The following is a 24983-nucleotide window of genomic DNA, read 5'->3' on the forward strand; positions in this document are numbered from 1 at the left end:
TGATGGTAAATTGCATATCAAGTGTATTATAATAAGTAGAAGAAGCTGGATTTAAAAGGCAACATATTTTATTACTCCATTCATATGACATGCTGGAAAAGGCAAAATTACAGGGACAGAAAACAGATCAGTGGTTTTGATCAGAGTCTTGAATAAGGGGAGAGGTTGGTCAAGGGACATAGGGAAAATTTGGGAGAAAATGGAACTATTCTGTATATTGAATTTAATGTTGGTTATACAATCGCATGCATTTGTCAAACTCTCTGAAATGTACACTAAAAGGGACAAATTTATTGTATATAAATTATACCTTCACAAAAAATGCAAAAAATGGTCAAGCCATTTATAATACTTCTGAGATATCATATAAGAAAAGAGTAACATCCTGTCTACTAGATTTAGGAACAAGAGGGCCCTTGTCGAAAAAAACTTTGAAATACCATGGAAAACATGAAGTAGGTTTGTAGTTGTGAAGGAAGCGAAGCAACTGTATCTGACAAAGGAGAAACAGTGAGTATAACTGAGAATTCCCTCCAGAAGTATTTCCCTCAGGAAAATAAAGAGAGAGAGAGAGAGGGAGAGGGAGAGGGGGAGGAGGTGTTGTTTAGAGTGTGAATATAAAACTGAGGGAAAATAGTTTTTAAAAGATAAAGGAAACTTGAACATTTTCCCACATATGGGGAAAAGACAATAAAGAAGGAGATTGAGGATATATGAAAAAGAGGGGAAGTTAACAGTGTGAGGTGTCTGAAGAGGCAGAAGTAGATGAGTTAAAGCACAGAAGTGGAACAGTAAGCCTGAGAAGGACACGAAGTTGGAGAAAATAAATATAAGACCACAAAACAGTATTTTGTTTTGTTTTGCTCTAAAAGCATTAAGCAACCCAGACACAGTTGAAGATGAACAGCTGAACTCATCTAAGGTTTCTCTCTCTTTCCAGAATGATGAGTTGGAAAAACAAATGAGGCACAGGAATCGAGGATGCTTCCAAAACGTATGTATTTTAGGCTGAACTGTTTCAGAAAGCAAGTAAAAGTGTGAAGAAAAGGAGTCAAAAATTTTTTGATCTTAATAAATTTGAACTATTGTGGTGGGTGTAGCACAGTAAACAACTTGCTGTCACCAAAGGCTGTCATCTGAGAGTGGGATTTCAAAGCCTGCAGATTTTGGAAGTAGAATAAGTAAGAATAAAATTCTTTATGTTTGAGATGAAACATTGAGAAGGAAAACCGATAAGGAAAAGAGGTCATATCACATGACCTACAAATCTACTGTGTAGATTTTCCATAGTCATATTTAAAACACTGAGAACAGTAGAGTGATTAAAAAAAAAGAAGAAGAAGAAGAACTAAGGAACAGAATACTCAGTGAAGAAGAAAGAATGACTATAAAATTGATAGATGAGAAATTGCGTAGAGAAGTAGATTGCTGAATGTTATGGCACTGAAAGCAGGTAGTATTCACGCAAGGATATCCTGTGAAAGTCTTGAGTGGCACTAGTGAGTGAGAATGCTGAAGCTATCACCCTCTCCTCAGCTCTGTGGGTCACTGGGGAATGCAAGTTTCTCTGAAGAACTAGATGGGAAAAAGTGTCCTAAGAGAATCAGGATTGAGTTAAGATAAGGTGAATATACTCTCTTTATAAATAGAATTCATCTCTCATGAAAAAGCTATGCTCAGTGTACAACGTAGAACGGATGCTTCTGAGTGTGCTCGTGTGTGTGTGTGTGTGTGTGTGTGTAGTAGGGGGACACTTCTAAGGAGATGAGGGGCAATGGAAAGCTGAGGTGGGAGACGTATGAAGATAAAGCCCAAAAAAGACTGCAAACCACTAGAGCTTATTATCGGGTAGTAATTAAGAATGTTAGGTATGGGGGCATATTCTTTATGTTGTGTCTTATTGACTCTGTAAATATTATAAAAGTAAAAGTGGTAAGTGTCCCGGGGATTTCACAGAAAAGCAACGGGGGCTAGACTAGATTGTACAATATTTAGCAATAGCAAATACAGGACATGTATGCTGCTGCTTCTCACTACTGAGCCCATGATAGTAGGCATGACTTATTGATCATGGCATTCTTTCCTGCTAATACCAGAGTCAGTTCCAAAGGCCTTCCCAATACCCTTATCAAGGTAGTCATTTCCAGTTGGCCAAAAATAGCACAGTAACTGTTATCGATTATTTAAAAACCTTATTTTTCCCACCATCTTTACTATTTGAATTTTCTTATGGGAGACCTATCCCCACATGCCAAAAAGAATAGAAATTAGCATTTCCTCTTTCCCTTAAGTATTCTTCCTCTCAAAAAAGGGTCTATTCATTACTGTCATCTACTTCTTCCAGAAATACAGGTCCTGTCAAAGATTTGAAGGGGGTTTTAAAGACTCTTTGCATTTTATATGCTTTAGGAGAAACTATAGATGATTGTATTCCAGATTAATATTGCTCAATTTGTTATTTCTTAATCTATATTAGGGTGTTTAGGACAAAACAAGCAAAGACCTTTGCTTTGGTGAAATCATATTTAGAATATAGTTTTTATTTAATGACATTCTACAAAAAATGTTTATAAAATTGAGCCCATCCATGTTATTATAATGCTTAAAAGTTCAGGCAACAGACGATAATGTGAAATTTTAGCTCATACTGGCTGTGTAATTTGGGCCAAGTAACGATTTTGTTCGTTTGTTTGTTTCTGCATCAGTTATCTAAAATAATGTGTGTGAGGAGGGTGATGATAGCATTCACCTCATTAGGATTAGTGTGATCATTAAATGAGAGAATAAATACTTAGTACAGTTTCTGGTTCAGTGATAGTGACAGGAACTCCAGTGAGGACAAAGATGGAAATTGTCTTCATTCAAGGGACAACAAGGCTTATATGTTCAGCCCAGAAAAGAGATGACTTAGGGGACAAGTGATCTAGCATTTATATGGAATGAGGGGCTGAATAAAGTCACAAAGAGCAGCTGCATGTTGGCTCTCCCTAAGTAAAACTATCAAATAATTAGCGCTGCCTAAAATTGGATGTCATGCCTCAGATTTGGAGACTTGTTTGTTGATGGACCATCAAAAGCACAGGATCAATGAAAAATCATCATCAGTGTTTTGAACTGAGTTTACATAATAGATTTGACTGTAAGATACCTACAATCTTTATATTCTAATGTTATGTTTCTTACACCATAAGTGAGAATTAGTTTGGGATTGTTTAGCTCTAATGAGTCAGCTTAAAAAGAAGAAAAAGGAAAAAAATGATTTGAGGGATAATTGGTTATTTGGTCAAGACAGAATTTAAAATTCAAAATTTAAAGGTTATATTCAATAGCAATTATAGCTTTTAAAAAAATAGTAATTGAAATCTATAATTTTAATTTGGAGAAAATTAAAAAGGAGTGGATGGGCACTAAATTTTCAGCCTTAAATATATGACATATATTTGACATAGCTTTGAATTACCACGAGAATCTTATGTGATTGGTATTTTCCAAATGGTAAAATTGAATCTCAGAAAATGTATCTGTCCAAGGATGACAAGAAGCTGAGACACAGACCCAGATCTCTGCCAGAATTTATGTTTTGTAGCATTATTGTATATGCACACACATGAAAACACACACACACACATTTATTTTGTTATATATAATAACTGAAGAGCTGTTTCTAAAGAATATATAAATTATTACCTTCATATGTGATAACATACCATTTACATTATATATACAGTGTAATGAAGCATGAAATAGCATCTACTCAGCCTCTTAAATCTATCCTTCTGTTAAAAGTTAACATGATAAACTATAATTGGTGTTTGCAAACAGGAAAGACTACTGTTATTGAATGATCTAACCAGTGACTTTCTAGATGACATTGAATTCTTTCACTATTGCTGATGATTCAAAACATGACTTAATTTTTTTAAGGAAAAAGTTTGGCTTTTTTTATCTCCAAGAGTGGTAGAAATTTTGATAACTGCATCCAATTTATTGAGAAAATATAACTGAAGACATCACATCTTGGAAAGGGACTTGAAAAAATTATTTTCAAAATAAAACAATTTCCTTTAACTCTAAGCATATTGATACTTTCCATATGAAGAAAATACATAAATGCATAAATTCAATTTTATTTTCTATCACCTCTTTTACTTCCTCCTTGCCAAAACAAACATATTTTTTAAATCTCTCTCAAATGGATTTATAGAAAAAAGTGAGATACAGAGTTAATAAATAAACCTATTAAAATAGGCTTGTGACTGACAACTAGGGTTAGGAGAACAACTTCTACACAGTATTTCACTGTCAACTAGAAGAGGAAAAATAGCAGCAAATTCATCCTTGAAAATGTATATCCTAAGCCAAATTAAAACAGGATACACTTAGAAAATATAGTAAGTTCAGTATTTCTACAGATATCTAATTAATTCTAGGAGATTAATGATATTTGGATGCAAAGTATGAAAAGAGTAAAACCATTTCTGTATCTATAGGGTGATATTTCCCAGAAAACCCAAATGACACTGCCTTACTAGAAACAAAACTTGATTACTAGGCATTTAGTAATTACCATAATTTTCATCAATTATGGGTTTTGGTCAATTATTTGGGTTCGTTTGTCTTTATCTTCCATGATATAAATGGATGACCTATACCAATCTACAGATAGAAAGATGAGGTATGCATCTTAATATAAGTATACATACTAATATAGGGTATATATATACACGTACACACGTATACACACATCTTCACTATATACAGTATCTACCCTCATATGTATATAAGTGTATGTGTGCATGTATGTACATATATATGTATGATTGAACAGCCAATTTGAGATATATTAAAAATCATAAATCATTGAACAGCCAATTTGAGATATATTAAAAATCATGAGAGAGAAACTAAAAAGTTTATAAACTTTATAGTTCTTGGCTTGAGGATTTAATTTGAAGATGATCTTAGTTTGGCAATATTTTTATAATTGTTAATGAAAAGCCTGCCAATTCACTAAAGAATGAAAAGTAGTTTTATCATGTATAGCCCTAACCTAAACATACATTATCATTTTGTTCATTTGTGATTCTCTAAAGGACAAGTTAAGTTTTCATCAAATGTATTCATAAAGGTTAATTTTTTGAACAACCTTCATATAAATTGCTCTACTATAAATTTCCTACTCATTCTCACATTGAATAGAACATAATATTAAATCCTGTTTATTAATTTATCAGTTTAGTATAATCATACGCAGATAGAAATTTCCCTTAACATATATGTTAAAACAACTAACTGGTTATATAAGCACAGAGAAAAAAACCTCTTACTTAATTTTTTGTTTATTTGTTTAATGCTGTTCAAGTCTTGTTTCTGAGGTGAAACTAATTATTTTTTTATATTAAACAGTGTCTTCTCAATTTCCTTTATCCCTAAACTTCCCTCACCATTTCTTCCTCATTGTCCTCAAGGTATGAATAATAAAGAGAATGAGGACAAATTTTTGGCATTTAAGAGAGCACTTAAGTAAATTTTGTTAATGTATTATGGAGATAATATTCAAAGAAAATTAAGATTTTCAATTTTATTTTATTTATTTATTTATTATTTTTTTATTTATTCTCAAATTAGTTAACATACAGTGTAGTCTTGGCTTCAGGAGTAGAATCCAGTGATTCATCACTTACATATAACACCCAGTGCTCATCCCAACAAGTGCCCTCCTTAATGCCCATCACCCATTTGCCCCACGCCCATCAATTTTAAGAGGCAATCACTTAAGATAAGTTTTGTTTTGTTTTACTCAATCCGAAAGTTTACCTTTAGGTATAGAGAGCAGTTTGAAGTCTCAAAGAAAAACATTTATAGCAGGAGTCAGTGACCTCTTTTCTATAAAGGACTGAATAGTAAATATTTTAGGCTTTGTGGGTTATATGATCTTTGTCTCAACTACTCAACTCTGCTCTACAGCAGCCATAGACAATAAATAAATGAGTGAGTTTGCCTGTTCCAGGAAAAGTTATTTATGGACACTGAATTTTGAAATCCATGGACTTTCTGGGTGTCACAAAATATTCTTTTTATTTTATTTTCTGAGCATTTAAAAATGCAAAAATCATTCTTAACTTGAGGACCATACAAAAACAGTCAGTGGCTGCACGTAGCCCATGCACCATGGTTTGCTGACCCTTGGTTTATACTGTAAATCATGATGAAAAAAGGATGTCATAAAAACTGTATCATCCCCAGACTAATGAGAATTCTGGACTCTAGTAATCTATACTCGACCTCTCTAGGAAAGTTATCTTATAATGACATGGAAATAGATTTTGCTCTCTAAAAGTGTTGACTTGATCAGTGAAAACACTTATGATCAAATACACTATTTCAAGTTGAAGGTACTGATGCTGGAGTGAATTATTGCCCCTAAAATATGCACTGTGTAATCCATGAAATCAGTGAATGTTACCATTTATGGAAAAAAATAAAGACTTTACGGATGAGATTGATCAAGGATTTTGAGATAGGAGACTATCCTTAAATACTGTCATATTGTGTTTATGTGAGAGATGCAGAGGGAGATTTGACAACAGAAAAGGAAAAGACAACATGACCAAGGAGGCAGAGATTGGAGTGATGTGATCAAGGCAAGGAATGTTGGCAGCTACCAGAAGATAGAAGAGGAAAGAAACAGATTCTCGTGTAGAGCTTCTGAAGGGAGCCCTGTCCAAACCTTGATTTCAGAGTAGTGAAACCAAGTTCTGGTGTCTGGTCTCAAGAATTTTAAGAGAATAAATATTTGCTGTTTTAAGCCATGAAGTATGTGGTATTTTGTTACATAAATTACAGGAAACTAATACAGCTTCCTAAGAAACAGCACTAAGAATCTACAAACTTATTGGAGGAAGTGGTACTCTGTTCATTTTTATATCTTTATTTTGTTTTCTATCATTAGACATTAGAGATGGAAAGGGATGTATAGGTGACTTATTATCCAAGGTTGGGATCTATATTAAAAAGGCATGCCCCTTTTGTTATAAAATTTTTGGTTATAAAATACAACCTTATGGAACGATTTATTGTAAATTTGCGCAGCTAGTTAATTAGAAAAATAAATTTTATTCTAACCTTAATTGTGCTTTCCTGTAATTTCCACTGACTGGTCCTAGTTGTGCTCTCTCAAGCTTTAACCTTTTTCATTAAATCACAATACTTTAACATATTTGACAAAAAGAAAAATCATATCAATCCCTAGACCCCTCCCTACCCCACCCCAGAGTATCTTACCCTAACCTGGAAATATTCTCAAAGCAAATTTATTTTGCCCCATTTATTATCTTGTATGTAACAGTAATTTCTGTAAACCTCATCATCTGAATTCCAGAAAAATGGTAGGAAACTATCAAATTGATAATAATAGTTCATTTCTTGTGAGATTATTACATGCTAGGCAGTGTACTAATGGCATTATCTCCAATTTGTTATCCCTATTTTACAAAGGAGGAAACAGAGTTTAGGAGAATTTAAGTCATTTTACCCAATAGTATGGGGTTGAAATGAAGATCTAAATTCATATTTTAAAAGACCAAAATGTATGCCCTTAATCACTATGCTGTATGGCAACCAATGGTTTCTTATGCCCTCACGACTGTTCCTAGTATTTAACTTGAGGTTACAGTGGAGGGATTTGACAGGAAGGACCTTATCAAGAAGAATGCTACACATCTTCAGTGCACAGAATTCACTTTAACTTTTTAAAACACAGCTACGGTATTCAACTAGCTCATGTGGAGCTCATGGTCAATTAAAAATCCCATTAAAATTTTTTTAATGTTTATTTATTTTTGAAGGACAGAGAGACAGAGGATGAGTGGGGGAGGAGCAGAAAGAGAGAGGCACAGAATCTGAAGCAGGCTCCAGGCTCTGAGCTGTCAGCACAGAGCCCGATACGGGGCTTGAACCCATGAGCTGTGAGATCATGACCCAAGATGAAATCAGACGCTTAACTGACTGAGCCACCCAGGCACCCCAAAATTTCCATTTTTAAACAGAAATACTTGTTAAATCAGGGCCCCTATTTTGTGTTTATGAAAATTCTTTCCTGAAACAATGTGTAATAATAATGTGTCTATTAATTATCTAAGTGCCTAAATTCACAGAGTAGATTAACTATAATCCTTGATCCACAACATCTTCTCATTATTAATGATTTAGCTACTTTTAATAATGTAGTACATACCTGTGAACACACTCTGTAGTACAAAATCATGTTTGCCATTTTCTTCTTTTCCTCTTATTATAGCTTGTCACATTTATACATATTGTTTGTCTTCTTTGTATTTCAATTATATTATATTTATATTTCAATTTTTGTTGCACTTCAGTTGTTGAAATTATATAAAGGACATCATGCTACATCTACTTGTTTGGGAGTCTTTCATTTAATATGATATTGCTAAGGTTCACCTATTATTGATATGACTTATTTAATTTCTCTGCTGGAAATAATCCATTGTGTAAATATTACATATATTCATTTACAATGGGAAACACTGGTCGCTGTGAACATTGAAAAAAATATTCACATTTTTTGCTGTTATTTTTTAGGGTACCCGATGAGCCAAAGCTGTTGACTTTAACATAGTTACATTTTTCTTTTGTTTAAGAACTTTCTCCCTGGGGCGCCTGGGTGGCTCAGTCAGTTGAGCATCTGACTCCAGCTCAGGTCATGATCTCGCGGTCCCTGAATTCAAGCCCCGCATTGGACTCTGTGCTGAAAGCTCAGAGCCTGGAGCCTGTTTCAGATTCTACATCTCCCTCTCTTCTCTGACCCTCCCCCGTTCATGCTCTGCCTCTCTCTGTCTCAAAAAATAAATAAACGTTAAAAAAAAAAAGAACTTTCTCCCTGGTATCCAAGTTCTAAACAATACTTATCGATATTGTTTACTGAGTTTGAATTTTTCTTTTAGATTTAACACCCTTGATAAATAGTGAGCTAAATTATTATATGAAATAAGAATTGGATTTTATCTTTTTCCTTGTAGATAATCATCTTCCTACCTCCATTGAATGGTGTCTCCTTTTTTACCAATGGGAGTGTCACCCTTGTGAGATGTCTAAGTTCTAATTTGGCAGGAATCTTTTTGGGATCTTTATTCTATTTCTTTGGTCTCTTGGTTCAACTCTATGGCAATAATATACTTTCTTAATTACTATAGCTTCATAACAAGGCATTATATCATTTAGGAGAACTGCCTTTTTATAACAAAAGTAATTTTGTAGAAATTATTCGTCTTCACCAATGTCCTCTTGTCCTCTCCTTCTGTGCAAACATTTTATTTCATAGCTTTTCACCATTTAGGAAGACTCGTGACAAATTCTAGCTAATGAAATTTTATTTGAAATCACGTGTATCGCTTCCAGACAGAGGCAACAAAATGCCCATTCTCCAATCTCTCTTTTCCTTTCTCACAATGTCCAATTAACTCTGTGTTTCAAACAGACAATGTGATGGAGGCCCAGACATCCCAGATCACATTTCTCTATGGACATAAAAGGTGAATGAAGATACGTTTTGTGTAAAAAAGATATTTATGTTTTGGAGTGGCTTATCATTGTAGTGATGCATTCAAATCCATCGACAGTCATTTAACTATGTATAAAGACCTTTTTTTGGTGGCGCCTTGGAGGCTGTAAGCTGCTTCAACATGAAGCTGAACACCTCTTTCCCAGTTACTTGCTGCCAGAAACTCATTGAAGTGGTTGATGAATGCAAACTTCATACCTTTTATGAGAAGCGAATGGCCACAGAAGTTGCTGCTGATGCTCTAGGTGAAGAATGGAAGGGTTGCATGGTCTGAATCAGTGGTGGCAAGGACAAACAAGGCTTCCCCATGAAGCAGGGTGTCTTGACCTATGGCCATGTCCATTTGCTGATGCGTAAAGGGCATTCCTGCTACAGACCAAGGAGGACTGGAGACAAAAAGCACAACTCTGTTGGGGTTGCCTAGCTTTCTCAACTTGGTCATTGTAGAAAAAAAAGGGGAGAAAGATATTCCTGGACTCACTGATACTACTGTGCCTTATGGACTGGGACCCAAAAGAGCTAGCAGAATCTGCAAATTTTTTAAACTCTCTAAGGAAGATGATGTCCACCTGTATGCTAAACAAAGAAGGTAAGAAACCTAGAACCAAAGCACCCAAGATTCAGCATCCTGTATTCCATGTGTCCTCCAACATAGACGTTGGCGTATTGCTTTGAAGAAACAGCATACTAAGAAAAATAAAGAAGAGGCTGCATGACATGCTAAACTTTTGGCCAAGAAAATGACAGAAGCCAAAGAAAAATACCAGGAACAGATTGCCAAGAGATAGAGGCTGTCTTCTCTGAGACTTTCTACCTCTAAGTCTGAGTCCAGCCAAAATTGAGATTTTTCTAACAGTAACAAATAAGATCAAACATCAAACAAAACAAAACAAAACTATGTATAAAGAAAAAAAAATGTTTTGGTTAATAACCTTACACACTGACACTAACATGAGTTAGCATACAGGGTTTCTTTCTATCTGTGGAATTTATTCATAAACTGAAAGTTTAAAATTATCCTCCCTACCTAGTAGCTCCAAGTTCAGAGACATTTTTACTTGAGAAATAAGATTGTAAGAGAACATGAGACAGCAGATGGGGAAATTGGGAATCTGATGCTTTCCACCTAAAATATCAATACCCTTGCCTGGCAAGAGTTTTACCTTCTAAAAATATGAAGTTGAATGTTTTAAGAAATATGGGCTTTATTCCTAAGTTAGAATCCCAAAAATTAAGAAAAAGAGGACAAGAAGAACATTTTCAGTAATGGAAGATTAAAATGTGTCACAAAGAAAAGACTATAGATTAGTATTTTATAAGGTTTTGCCCGGCATAGAGGTTAAGCTGTCTGTTTTGCCTTTCTCTGCCTCTACTAAGTGATTATTAAACTATGGATGAGGTTTAACTAGGAGTGAAGGTTTATGATTTGAAGGTCTGGGAAAGGTAGGAGTCAAACTTTGAGCTGCATCATAGAATAAAAAAAATACATGATTGACATGGTTTAAATGAATATCTTAGCAACTAAATGGGTATACTATAGGTATTTATCAAGTATTTTGGTTCTTTAGATTTAATTCTTATAGACTTCTGAATAGCTATGATATTGTCATTATTGACAAAATTTACTTCTGTGATAAAGCTACAGTAATTTCACAATAAAGAAACCTTTTATTGTTTTCAAATGTTTTCACTGAGTTGAAACTTTTCTGCACTTCAGAATTTGTACTATAAAAATCCTATTGCCATAATACTTGCCTGCAGCTAGATACTTAAGTTACTACACTAAAGATTGATTTAAATTGAGTGTAATTATCTGCCTAGAATCTTTAAAAAAATCCCTCTTCTTTAACCATTAATTTTCACAACCATGATTATCCACAATAAGTTTAGTTGGTGGTCTTTAATTAGTGTCTATTAAAATCTATATGGTGGTTAATTTAATCTGATTAAAAAAGAATCACATGCATAATCACTAACATAGTGAGTAATTTTGTGAATTTGAAATGGGGTCTCTTAACTTTTACAGCTGGAAGATGTGCTTGATTCACCCACATTAAAATGTTGCTAAAGTTCTTATATTCGCCCATTAGCTTAGCACTTTAAGAAATGTAAATGAGATTCCACTTTTCACCTATCAAGTTGAAAAAAGTTGGGAAAGTTTGAAAATACACAGCATTAGCAAGAGTACGAAAAAGTCAGGTACTTTCTCCATATGTACTGTGGCAAGTGTTAACTGGGACAATCTCTTGAGAGTGACTTAATAATATATTTCAAAAATTTAAATGATCAAATCATTGACCAGCAAGTTCATTTCCAGGAATTAATCCAACCAATTTTTTTCTTCAAATGTACAAAATTATGTATAAGATGATTCATGTTTGGAAGTCGGAATAATAAGTGTCCTTAAAGGCACTATGGAATTGGGACAAACCCATATAATGGAGTGTTATGTTACTCTTCAGTTATTCAACAGAAAGCCAGAACACCTGTATGTGTTGCAATATAGAATCTCTACAAAAATTAAATAAGCACTGTGCATACTCTGCTTTGATGTATATATTTTAGAGAGGTGTTTTTGTGCATACACCCACATATTTATGTTTGCATGTGAAGATAGTTTTTGAAATATACACAAATAATTTTTAACAATGGTTGCCATTATTGATGTGGATTTGGAATCTGGGTAAGGAGAACTTACTCATTACACCATTAGACTTTTTTTTTCTTTCTTTCTTTCTTTCTTTCTTTCTTTCTTTCTTTCTTTCCTTCTTTCTTTCTGCCATATACATGTATTAATTTTCATTCAAAAATCATGCAAATTAAGCAAAGGTAGAGGGTATTAGCATGTTTAGTCTTTTCAACATACAGCACTAAAACATAACAGTGACTATGAAGACTGTTGTGTATCCTTCTGGGTGCTTACAAAGATCCTCTCTCCCCTGTCATACCCATTCCATCTAGTTTTCAAAGACTTAGCAGTGACCTCAATTCCAGAATGAATATCTGAACAAAGTCTGGTAAAAACAGAGTTCTGACTCTCTATAGAAAGCTATTTTTATGTATATAATTTCTTAAGTTATTCTAGGCAAGGCATCAACTTTTATTCTTCAGCAATTAGATAAATATGTTGACCCTAAAGCTATTCACATCTTCCCAACTCTTTTCAGGTTATACGATCATCTACCATTGATCTATATCAACACGATTTATTTCTTCTTATTTTGCAAAAGAATATGAAAGGCTTTTGCCAAACAATATTACGGTCAGGAACTGATGCTGTGAGACTGGAAGCCTGCCCCTTGTTGTAAAATAAGATTGTATCATTAAATAGGGCTCTCAGGTATTTGCCAACCTGGGTAATGATGTCTCTCTGGGATACCTGCCCTTTTGGCAGCCTCCCATCCAGGCACGAGTCAGCAATCACAATTAGTGTGAAGTGGAATAAGAGTGCCAAGTCTGCAGAATGCAGAGGAAATGCAGCAAAGTCTGAAATGCAACTCGGTGAGCAGTCACAATCCTCAAGGTAAAAATTGCTCCTTTCTTAAATGGGAATAAAGCAATGACGGATTGACTGCCAAACTGTATTCTCTGTGTAGGTATGCCTGATCGTGCTGTCAGTCTTTCAACCATTTCCGAGTGTTTCCAATATGATTCTTTCCTCCCAAATAGTCTCAGACGCCTTTCCCCAGGTACTCGTGGCAGAGAGGAGTGACACAGAGTTAAGGACTCCTGTTGAGGACAGCCAGAATGAGGTTTATCCTTTACTGAAGAGCTTGGGAAAAGACTGAATAAATAGAGAGCAGAGAATAAAATGGTTACAGCTGTTTGAGTAAATTCGTACAATGGATTTATCAGGTGAGAGATAGCTTTAAGATCCTAAAGTACACTTGGGAGGTAGGGTGGAGAAATTTCAAATCAATATGTGTCTTCCTTTAATTATGCTTTCATGCTGGCCAGTCACCTTGAGGTTATATCTCTCAGGATATAGCACTCTCAAACTCCTAAGTATTTGTTTATGCTGCGTATTTTTGACTGTGTCTCTTACAGTTGCATTCCCATAGCAGCTGGCAGATTGTCTTGAATATGATAGGTATGTAGCAAGGGTTGGGTGCTCAGGGTTAGTCTTATTTGTTGATATATTATTGATAATCTTATTTACCTTAAATTATAGCTTGAACATATCTAGAGCTGTGATTTCTACCTAGGAATTAGCTGACCCACATAATTATTTGGAAATAACTTTTGAAGAGCTGCTATACTGCAAAAACAGACACAGAATTGTACTGTCTGCCCTGCCTTTTCTGTTTTCCTTTAGTGACAATATAGATTGTATAGAATCACCCAGCAGCCACAGTTGCACTAACAATTAATTGTAATTTTACAGTTAGATTTTCTCTTCATCCCTTCTAAATAAAATACATAGAATGCTGCTACTCCAAGTCACACATGCTTTTAAGTTCTGTTAAATTAATCCCCAGATGAATGTACATATCTTTTGTTTCTTAAAACATAAGGGCCATTACTGAAGCTCTTTAAATTTACAGACACCAAAACCATCAATGAAAAAAATCTTGTCAAAATGGGCTTACAGGTGGACATTCTGCTTACTCTCTCATGCATTTAATTGAATTTTGTGCAATTTCATGTGCATTATAATAGACTTCTTTTACACCATCAGGAAACAAGTTTTAAAACATGTGCTGTGCATTAAACATCACATAAATATTCAGCAAGGGAAAGAAAAACAGTTCTGAAGAAGTATAGTGATTTTACAGTCTCTGGTTTCTAATAAATTTTTACAGCAATCCTAAACTGCATTAGCAAGTGCTGGTTTATTGTCAGGCTTCTGCACAACATCCCTCAATGACATGTCAAATCTTTACCACAACAGTGGAACTCCTAAAGCTGTCCTCATTGGCAAGAATCTTGTCAGATTAAATTGCCAGCTCTTGTCAAGTAAAGATATATGATCTGATCGTATTCTCCTGATGATGACATGAGTTGTCCTTTCACTGTGGCTGGATTGTAAATTCCCGGGACATCCCAATGACCACAGATTTTGAGAATAAAAAGAATTTATTGACCTTTCAAAGTGACAGTTCTCCCCTGAATAGAATGCCCCATCTCTTAACAACAGGACTCTTATTTCTGTGTTGTTATTGTATATCATTTTTCAACACATTTATTAGAGAATTTAGGATCTTACATATGCTTTACTTCCTGTCTCTCTACACTTTTTTGTCATTTCCCAAATTAAATGTCATGAATGTATACCTGTCAAGATATTATTTTCTATTTCAGGTATTTGGGATTTTATATAGAGAGAGCAGATTCTCTTTGGTACTTTGGCTTTTTGTTTAAAACATAAAACAAAACAAAACATTGTCAGAAGGTTGCAATGACAATCCATGGACAAGAATGGCATGCATTGTGCCAAATTTTAAACACCAGAAATAAAATCAATTGTTTTCTTTCTATGAATTATGTCACTGCTGACTTCAGAAACTACACATGTCATGAGGCAGGATGATATATCCTATGCCTTTATACTTAAATTCAGGGTATCACAGATCTTTTGAAAAAATTAAATTGAGTACTTATCAAAATTACAAAGAATGGCTTGGTTCTTTGAAGAATACAGGATTCCAGCTGGGGGATTTTATACACCTCAGCGTATGTCCCAAAAGTAGTTAGATTTCAGAAGTTGAAACTCTTTCTGTGAGATAGCAGCAATCATTAACCTCGATATTTATAAGATACCTACAATTACACTTCAAATGGTAATTTGAGTAGGCAGGAAAACATTGCTCTATGAAGATAGTATGAGGTCATATGAAAAGGCACATATTTTCTCTGTTAAAATTGTTATCCACCTCAAATATTTCATTAAATAGTGCATTCTTCTCAAATCATGATAAACATAATCTGAACCTTTAATTAAATTTCAACATTAGGCTGACTGCTAGTGATATTTCCTTCTGAATCAATCTAGGAGTATTTTGCATCACTATCATCTCATATTATCAAATAACAAAAGTTTTCATTTTAAGCACACATTTTAAATATATTTCTATATAAACTTCTTCCACAAAAAAGAAAAAAAAAACATTTCATATGCATAACAAATGAGTCCAAAAGAAGATTCAAAAACACTTGTTGAAACTTAGATTTAACCATAAATTGGGGCTTAGTGTCATTCTATTCCATAACAGTGTTTGGTCATTATTCAAATATCCATAATTTGCCTACAAAAATGTCATTCATGTCTTTAAATCACTACAGCCTTCCTTTACTTATGGAAATTGACTTTATCCTGAATTAAATTACATTAATTCCTCATTTTGGACTAGAATTATGTATTTTTTAAAATCTACCTTGATCTTAATTGAGTTGATCAAACCACAAAAACAAAATAGCATGTATATCTGCTTCATAGCTACATAAATGTAAATCTGACCTTTTAAAAACAATGCCTGTTAAATATCTTAAAAATAATTATTTTTAAATGAGAAAAAAAGGAGGAATTTATTTCCCACACTCCTACAAATCCAGATCACAAAATCAATACAATTTTATTATGAGCATGAGATATAGGTGACTCATTTTCTGTTTTAAATATCCTTTAATGTTGTATTATAAGATATGTTAAATATTGTATAATAATATTATAGTTCATAACATAACTTGAAATAGTTAAAACTCAATGTTAATTAAGTATAAATCAGCGTGAATTTATAATAAATATTAAAATAGTATCAAATAGCCCATTTTATATCTTTCAGTATAATGTTAATACAATTCTGAGTAAACAACAGAGGTAAATTTCCTCTATTATATTTCATCTAGTAGGAATGTGAATTATTATATTTCTATTCTGAAAACTTTAATACTAAAAAATATTGAAGGCAATAAGCTAAGTGAAATGTCACACAGAGAAAGACAAATACTGTGAGGTATCACTTACATTTGAAATCTAAGAAAAATAAAAACTGAACTCATAGATACAGACAATAAATTGTTGGTTACCAGAGGAGGGTGTTGGGCAATGGGCAACATGGGCAAAGAGGTCAAAAGGCACAAATTTCTAGTTTTAAGATGAATAAGTCATAGAGATCTAATGTACAGCATAGTGACCACGGTACAACACTGTATTGCATATTCGAATGTTGCTGAGAGAGTAGATCTTAAAATTCTCATCCCAAGGAAAAAAATTATAACTGTGTGGTGACTGATGTTAACTAGACTTATTGTGGTGATCATTTCACAATATACAAAAATATCAAATCATCGAAACTAAAATGAATACAATGCACATCTAAAACTAATACAATATTATATGTCAATAACATATCAATTTAAAAAGTATATTTTTAAAGTTGCATTACTATTGAATACATACATGCACACATGCATACATAAATATATACATAAAGTGGACACATTTTTGGGCTTATAACGTAAAAGCAGATGAATATACCTTAAAAACTAACCAGAATCTCCTTAATAAAAATAGTGTCCAGTTAACTTCTAAAATAGAAGAAATATATATTTACTTCGGATAAGAACATAATTTGGGGGATTTTCCTCCAATATATTTTACCTATCCAAATGATAGCTATTTAGCTGAAATAAAACTTGTGTTTAGGGGCGCCTGGGTGGCTCAGTCGATTAAGCATCCAACTTCAGCTCAGGTCATGATCTCACAGTCCATGAGTTCGAGCCCTGCTGACAGCTCAGAGCCTGGAGCCTGTTTCAGATTCTGTGTTTCCTTCTCTCTATGCCCCTCCCCTGCTCATGCTCTGCTCTGACTCAAAAATAAATAAAAACATTTAAAAATTTTTTTAAAAAACTTTATGTTTATTTTCTCTGCTGATACCATGTTGTTTCTCATTTGTATTTTTAACAAATCTGCTTCAATTGAGCAAGAGAACAAGATGTAGATAAATTCTTGGTTTCTTTATGAATCTGACATTCTATTTAAACATTTGTTGTTAAAGATTTAAGGAAGTTGTTACTCTTTACACTGCTAAAAAAGGGACTTTTTGAGAAAATCTAAACTACCTACATTAATCTCACCCAAAAGAGAGTAAAGTGATATATCAGAAAACCAAAGCAACAACAGATTAATGTTGCTGTATTAAAATCCTATTTACATAAAATTAACATAAACATGAGTTAGTATGCCATATGCTAGAGCATCTGTTCTTCACTGTATTAATAACAAGACTGTCCCCTATAGGGATCTTAAAATTAATACATATTTAAGTTGTATTTATATACATATTTGAAATTTTGACAATATGATATATATGAAATGTTGCCAATTGCAAACAGCATAATTTATACTGAAATGATATAGTCATCACCTGTATTATGACCACAGCTTATGATAGGTGGCTTTTGAGATACTTCACATTTTTCCTTGAAAGACCATTTAATTAATTTTAAGTTAAGTAAAATCTTTATCCCACATAATTACTCCTATTACCCCTAACTTCGATTCCATCTTCGTTGGAGGTCCAGAACAACTAGCCAATGAGAAATAACTCATCATATTGGAAGATTCTTTAAGATAACATACTTCATTTTCTCATGCTGACTTTGTTTTGTTCTCCCAAAACCAAAGTTCATTTGAGAGTTCTTTCTTCCAGCTTCCAGAATAACTAGATAAAACAACTTTCTTATACAAAATTTTGTAGAAGTATTACAGATACAAGTAGAAAAGCTGTGCTTTGTAAATTTTATGAAATTTGATATAGGTTGATTCCTTTTTACTTTTATTTTTTATTAAAGTGTATTCATTTATTTTGAAAGAGAGAGAGAATGAGCAGGGGAGGGGTGGTGAGAGAGGAGAGAGAATCCCAAGCAGCCTCTGCTCTGTCACCACAGACCCCAACTCAGGGCTCTATCCCACGAACCTCATCGCGACCTCAGCCAAAATCGAGGTGGATGCTTAACCCACTGGGCCACCCAGGTTCCCCTGCTTTTTTTATTTTCAAATTTAATGACAATGCAATGTAAAGTTCTGAATTGTATTTTTGCATGTTTGCTCACATAATTTTTTTTTTTTTGCAAGGAAAATCGTATAATTACTTTCAAAATGATAAATATCCTTATACTTGCTAAGTTATAATTCAAGATCAATGTGGATAAGAAACATAAATAATAAGTCCTGGATGCACTGAAATAAAGCTACAGATCATTTATTCTTCAACTTTTATATTACCTATTTTCATGTATAATTACACAAAAGATAGTAAATAGATTAAAATAAAATTAAGTATTTTGATTCCTAACAAAAGAATAAATTATTTTCTTCAGGTATGTTAGCAAATTATAAGCACAGTGTGTTTATATGTGTATATGCATACATGTATACATATATATATATATGTTTACACATGTATATATGTATGTATACTGTATGTGTATAGATAGATATAGATATGATTCTGGTGCTACGGCCACTTATTGTCTTCCTAAAGTTAATAACTGAGGAATCAGAATTCAGAATCTCTGAAATCTCTTCATACTTTTTTTCTTTTTCTTTTTTCTTTCTTTCTTTCTTTTTCTTTTTCTTTCTTTTTTTTTTTTTTTTTTTTTTTTTTAGAGAGAGCACGAGAAAGTGTGAATCGGTGGAAGAGGCAGAGGGAGAAGAAGAGAGAGAATTTCAAGCAGGCTCCACACCCAGTTCAGATCCTGACACACTGGTCTGGATGTCAGGACACGGAGATCTTGACCTGAGCCAATATTAAGAGTGGAAAGATTAACCGACTGAACCATCCAGGTGTCCCTCTTCAGATTGTTTTTATTATAACCATTTAACATCTGGGATCCGTGGTCTCCGTCCCCTGAAAAACTGCACACATGGTCGAATTCAACCCTTCTAATATTTCTAGGAAACTACAGATACTTTGAAGTTCATTTTTGGAAGCCAGATGAAGAGTGATTCAAATAAAAATCATATGCCCAAAGTCTCACCCTTCAAGGACTCAACAAGCATTGGTCCCCAATTTTTTATTCTCTGTAAATACTGAGTAGCCATTCAATAACATAATGTATAAAACATAGAGATTAGTATTTCAAAGTACTGTGTTCTATATATCTTAATGATGATTGTAAAATTTTGTTTTATCTCTTAATTTAACTAATTATAATCTTTGCACTTAATTTTGTGTTTCATACTACAGATTTTTGAGTTGAATTTTCAGGTTGTTTTCCAAACCCTTGCTACTCAAAGTGTTGTGCACACATCAACACTATCAACAGTATTTAGTTAGAATCTCAGACTCCAACCCAGAGCTGCTCAATCTGTATCCACATTTTAACAAGATGCCCGTTAGATAGGAGTCACATTAAACATTAAGAAGCACCGGATTAAGAGACGCTTCAGAATGAAAAATATTAGAATTTTTAAGTAAGTATTCTTTGGAGTATTTAGCTTTATACATAGATTTACATTCACTTTATTAATATAATATTTCCCTTTACCTTTCTCAATTCCAATTACATCTATTTAGTCATATTTCCATGTCACCTTTTTTTGAGTCCTTTGTATATCTGCTCTCTTGTCCCAGAGAATATCGATAAATTTTGACTAAAGTAAATATCAATATTAGTGATGATCATAATTGTGCTTATTTTCCTTTGTAGAAAGATGGTCATTTTGACAGGAAAAGATAATCAACTGTAACTCAAGTATTCAAAGGAAAAAAAAAACCAACTAAGTTTGGAAAAATAGCACTTAGTGACTTTTTCTTCCTGTCTGAAAACTGCTTGATAATATAAGCTAAAACATATTGTGAAATATTGGTCCACTAAAAATTGAGAATTCTAGGCTATAATTGTATATAGTAGTTAATCCAGGAAATACTAGAAAAGCATTTCTAGTTTTCTAACAATATTGGGGAAAAGAATTTGTACTCATTGTTTTCTGTGTTCATAACTTTGGGTAGTCAATGCTTTAGGTTCTTGCCACAAAATTAACACCTGCCTAGAAGAATTTTATACGTGGCATAAATAAAATACAAAATATATGGTATATTATATGTGGTATAAATAAAATAAAAGTACATGGTATGTCTATAAAACTTATTTCTAAAATTAGCATCGTTATCTATGGAAAGGAATATTCATCTACAAATTCAGATATTAGAGAACACAGTGACCCCTCTACAGTATTTTTCAAAATAAAAAAAGTAGAAGTAATTATGTGGGCTCAATAATAATACAACTAACAACTACACATAATGGTTTTTTTTAATTATAGTAAATGAGAAGTTTGTGTGGAAATCCGCATCTTTTCAAATTATATGTTCTATGCTATGTTTTATAAGGAATCAAGTCAAAACTTATTTCCCATATTTAAATTTGTTTTACTATATTGTGTAACTGAAGGAGTATACTACAAAAGATTTTTAAAAATCACAGGAATACCCTAATGAAATAAAGCTTCATAGTTTAAAAAAAAAAAAAAAAGCTTTATAACATTCTCAGTTCAAGCCAGAATATTATATCATTGAAATTTTGAAGGTAATTGAACATATTGTTCCTGCTTGGTTTCCCATCCTTGGGGTAAATTCAGGCCTATCCATCCTAGAAATGAGAAGAAAGAAAAAAAAATATGTTACCTATATTATACCCAGGGTGAATTTGAAAATGACCAATGGCATTCCTAAAATATTGCAAACTTTTTCTAATTTTAATGAAGATTCTCCTTTATCTTAGCAATGAGGGGCTATAATCTGGTTAAATCTCTGAAAATTTTTCATAAAAGGCAAGACTACCTCAAAGTCCAGCTGATACTGAGATTCTATATTTAATAGTATCTTCAGAGGTAAACAGAATTAAAGGATATTTCTATAATACATGTAGACATGTTGAAATTGTTTTGTTTTCATTTATTTGAGGTATTTATTTTCTTTTTAAAATTGCCTGAGGTACATTAGAGAAATCTGGAATTGTTTCATCAAAAAATAATACCCAAACAAAACAAGATACCATCTGGACTCTCATATTAATCTGACCAACTGCAGCTTTGACCTCTTTCTGTAAATAAATCTAAGGGAATCCCCATCATTTTTGATGAGTAAATAAATGTCCTAGTGACAGCAACTCAGACACAGTTTTTTAAATTAATTCATTCAATTAAAATTTACTGAACATCCAACTATATACATTGGAGAGTCACAATTTCCTACTCGGTCCCTCTATTTCTACCATTCCAAGGATCCAGGTTTCTGACAATTGGGGAGATGCCAAGTCTAAGGGATTCTCAGTAATTCTGAAGTAGGAGTAACTACAGGAGGGGATTCAGTGGAACAGGAAGAAGCTGAGACAAACAGGCAGAGGTGATAGGTCTTGAGAAACATATTTCCCAGGGAGATCCTGGCTGCTATTAACACATTGTTTACTGAAGTCCTCACTCTAAGGAATATCAGTCATGTATAGCTACTTCTCAAGGATAATCTAGCTTCCAAGAGAAATGAGACCTTAAATGATGGCACAACTAGTTTCCATAATTATGCACTCATTGAATTCATTAAGTAACCAATTTAAACCTGCTACTCATGCCTTTCTTCCAAAGAGCCTCTACCATTGAATAGTATACGATGAACTCCTCACTCAAAGAGATTATTAGGTAGATATAATTGTGCCTATTTGCCCTTCTGTGGTAAGGCCTGAAATGAATGACACTTGCACCAATTTCTATACTCTTCTAACAACATTATAATTTCTATTGGAATTAAAAATTAGCAGCAATTTAACTTCTAAACTGCTGCACTGATATCACAGTTTCACTCAACAAGTCTCATTGAATTCAACAGCATAAAAGAAGAATCTTAGGCCAATTTATCTTGAGAATTCTACCCCTGTCCTAGCAATCAGAGAAACTAGAGTCTCATGTACAGGTTTTCCAGTTTCCCTGGCAACCACCCCCTCCAAATCCCTTTTCCCATCCATTAACTATGGTGTTCTTACTCTCCAGTGGATATCTTTCCTCCCTTTTCATGCTATTTCTTACCAGATTAACTGACATTGGTGTTACATTCATTCTTCACGTGGGACCTCTATTAACCCAGATTTCTCTTTAATTCATTCTTGTTTCCCTAGGCCTATCATGTGTTTATTTTTATTGTGTCCTTGGATTAATGGTAACTCTTTCGATGATCACAATCCTCCCAACTGAGCTGCACTGTCTAATATGAAGTGTGAAGAAAGCACACAAAATTGTCCTTACAGGCCTCAATAATCTATGTTGGTATTTTTGAAATTAGATTCACCTAATAAAATGGATATTACCTGGTCCTACTTCCATGTTGGGAAGTCAGTAGAAAAGGACTAGACCATAGAAATCTGAATTTGGCAATTCTGAGGAGAGTTGAAAGGTCCTATCCAGGAAACTGCTGTGTATATGATAAATGAATAACAATTCTAAGTGTAGGCATAGGTGAGAATTTTATAAGCCAAAGGTAATTTTTCCCAACTGGGCTTGATAAAGCACTAGAATTTGAAAATATGTTAATAGTGTGATATGGAAAAAGTTGCATAAAAAAATTCATTTGGACTTAGACCACAGTAAGTAGAAGTATTTTACTAGAGTACTATGTGAAGAATTTAATATAGTAGTTTGAACTGTGATTTTTCAAGAAGCACAACAAGTATACATTTACTTGCCAAATATATGTCATCCATATATATACTTTTTTCAAAGTTTCTTATGATTACTCATGTCTTTTTAAGCACTGTGAAATAGTGGAATGGAAAAATAAAGAAAAACTGATAGCTGATGATAAGCTGAACTTTTCAGAAGGCTGTTTGACAAGCTAATGTTAAAACTTATAATATATGCCAAGCATTCTAGGTAGTATGATTATTATCACTATAATTATTATTATTACAATTCATTGTGCAAATGCTGTGGCAGACACCTTAAGTAGAAATAAATGTTATAGGAAATATGTCATAGATGATTTTTATATTATCTCCTTCCTATCTTGGCTTAATAGACAGTTATATGTTTAACTTGTTGTAGCTTATAGACTTTATCTCTGATTATTCTGTTTATCAAAAAGAATTAAAAATACCCAATGAAAGTCATGTCATTTCATATTGACAAACTTATGTTAAAATAACAAAGCTTTCCATGTTCAGGGAAATATACTTGGGAGATTTAGTATATTTACAATGGCAACATATTGGGGAAATGATTTCTAAAGGACTCATCCCCAAATAGTGTGTATTGTAAAAACTTAAATCCATGTTCATTGATACACATGACCCTTGCAAACTAGATAAAATACAGGAAGTTTTTCTAAAAAGATGTAAACTAGCTATTCTGCTAGGATATACACATTTTTATAATATCTGTATTAATTGTTGTCCACACATGTTTATGCTATCCATGTATCCTAGATTGAGAAGTACTTTTATATCTGTCATGGATTTGTAGCAATTGTGGCCATCTGGTAAATATTTAATAGAAGCCTTAAGTATATTTTTGAAATGTGCTAGCTTCTTATACAGTGTTATATTTTAACATTTTAATAATTATATTTGTTTTCATGGCATGTGGCTTTCCTGTTCACATTGGTAATAATGCCCCTAACCTTTCACCACTAAAAACTGTTAAATTAAAGTTTCCAATTTATGTGCCACTGACCCTTTATTTTAATGTGATCTTGGTCTAATTATTGTAAACACGATTTAACAAACCATATGCTCACTCATCTGTTCTTTATTGTATTAATGTGTCCCCTAGAAAGGACTCTAAAATGAATGTATAGTAGCCATGTGTAGCATGGCTGATAACTATTGGGTATTCCTAACTTTTTTTTGAGATAAAAATAATAAAGTACAAATCAATAATAAAGTGATAAATTAAAAATAATAAATTATAATGTAATAAAGTCTCATTTAGGATAAAAAACAAAAGTTATGACGTATTAAGAATAGTCTAGTAATTTAGTTATGTTTAGGAAAACTGTGAATCTACTCAAAATCAGTGTGTGGACATATCCATACTTCTGTATATACTCTTGAATAGGTTTTTGACTTGACTGTAATCTACTAATTTGTGAAACAGCAAAGTAAAACACAAAAATTTTAACTTGATTCTTTCTGGAGCTGGCTTCAACCTAAATTTCCAAAAACTTGACTTTCAGACTTCAGAATAACTCTAGACTCAATGCACTGTTCTAGGATTAATTGGTTCTTGACTTACTCTAATCATATTACTAATGTACCAGGTGGCCCGGATATATTTTCATATTTAGGTTTTACGTATTCTACTTTTTTTTGTATTCTGATCTTTTTTTATTTCTATTAAAACCACAAGTACTTTATGGGGCGCCTGGGTGGCGCAGTCAGTTAAGCGTCCGACTTCAGCCAGGTCACGATC

General features: G+C 33.2%; 1 pseudogene; it reads left to right on the plus strand.

Moving 5' to 3' along the window:
• Window positions 1-9699: 9699 nt before the first annotated feature.
• Window positions 9700-10299, plus strand: LOC123604524 (annotated as a pseudogene).
• The last annotated feature ends 14684 nt before the right edge of the window (window positions 10300-24983 follow it).

This window comes from Leopardus geoffroyi, chromosome A1 (genome assembly GCF_018350155.1).
Source record: "Leopardus geoffroyi isolate Oge1 chromosome A1, O.geoffroyi_Oge1_pat1.0, whole genome shotgun sequence".
NCBI lineage: Eukaryota > Metazoa > Chordata > Mammalia > Carnivora > Felidae > Leopardus > Leopardus geoffroyi.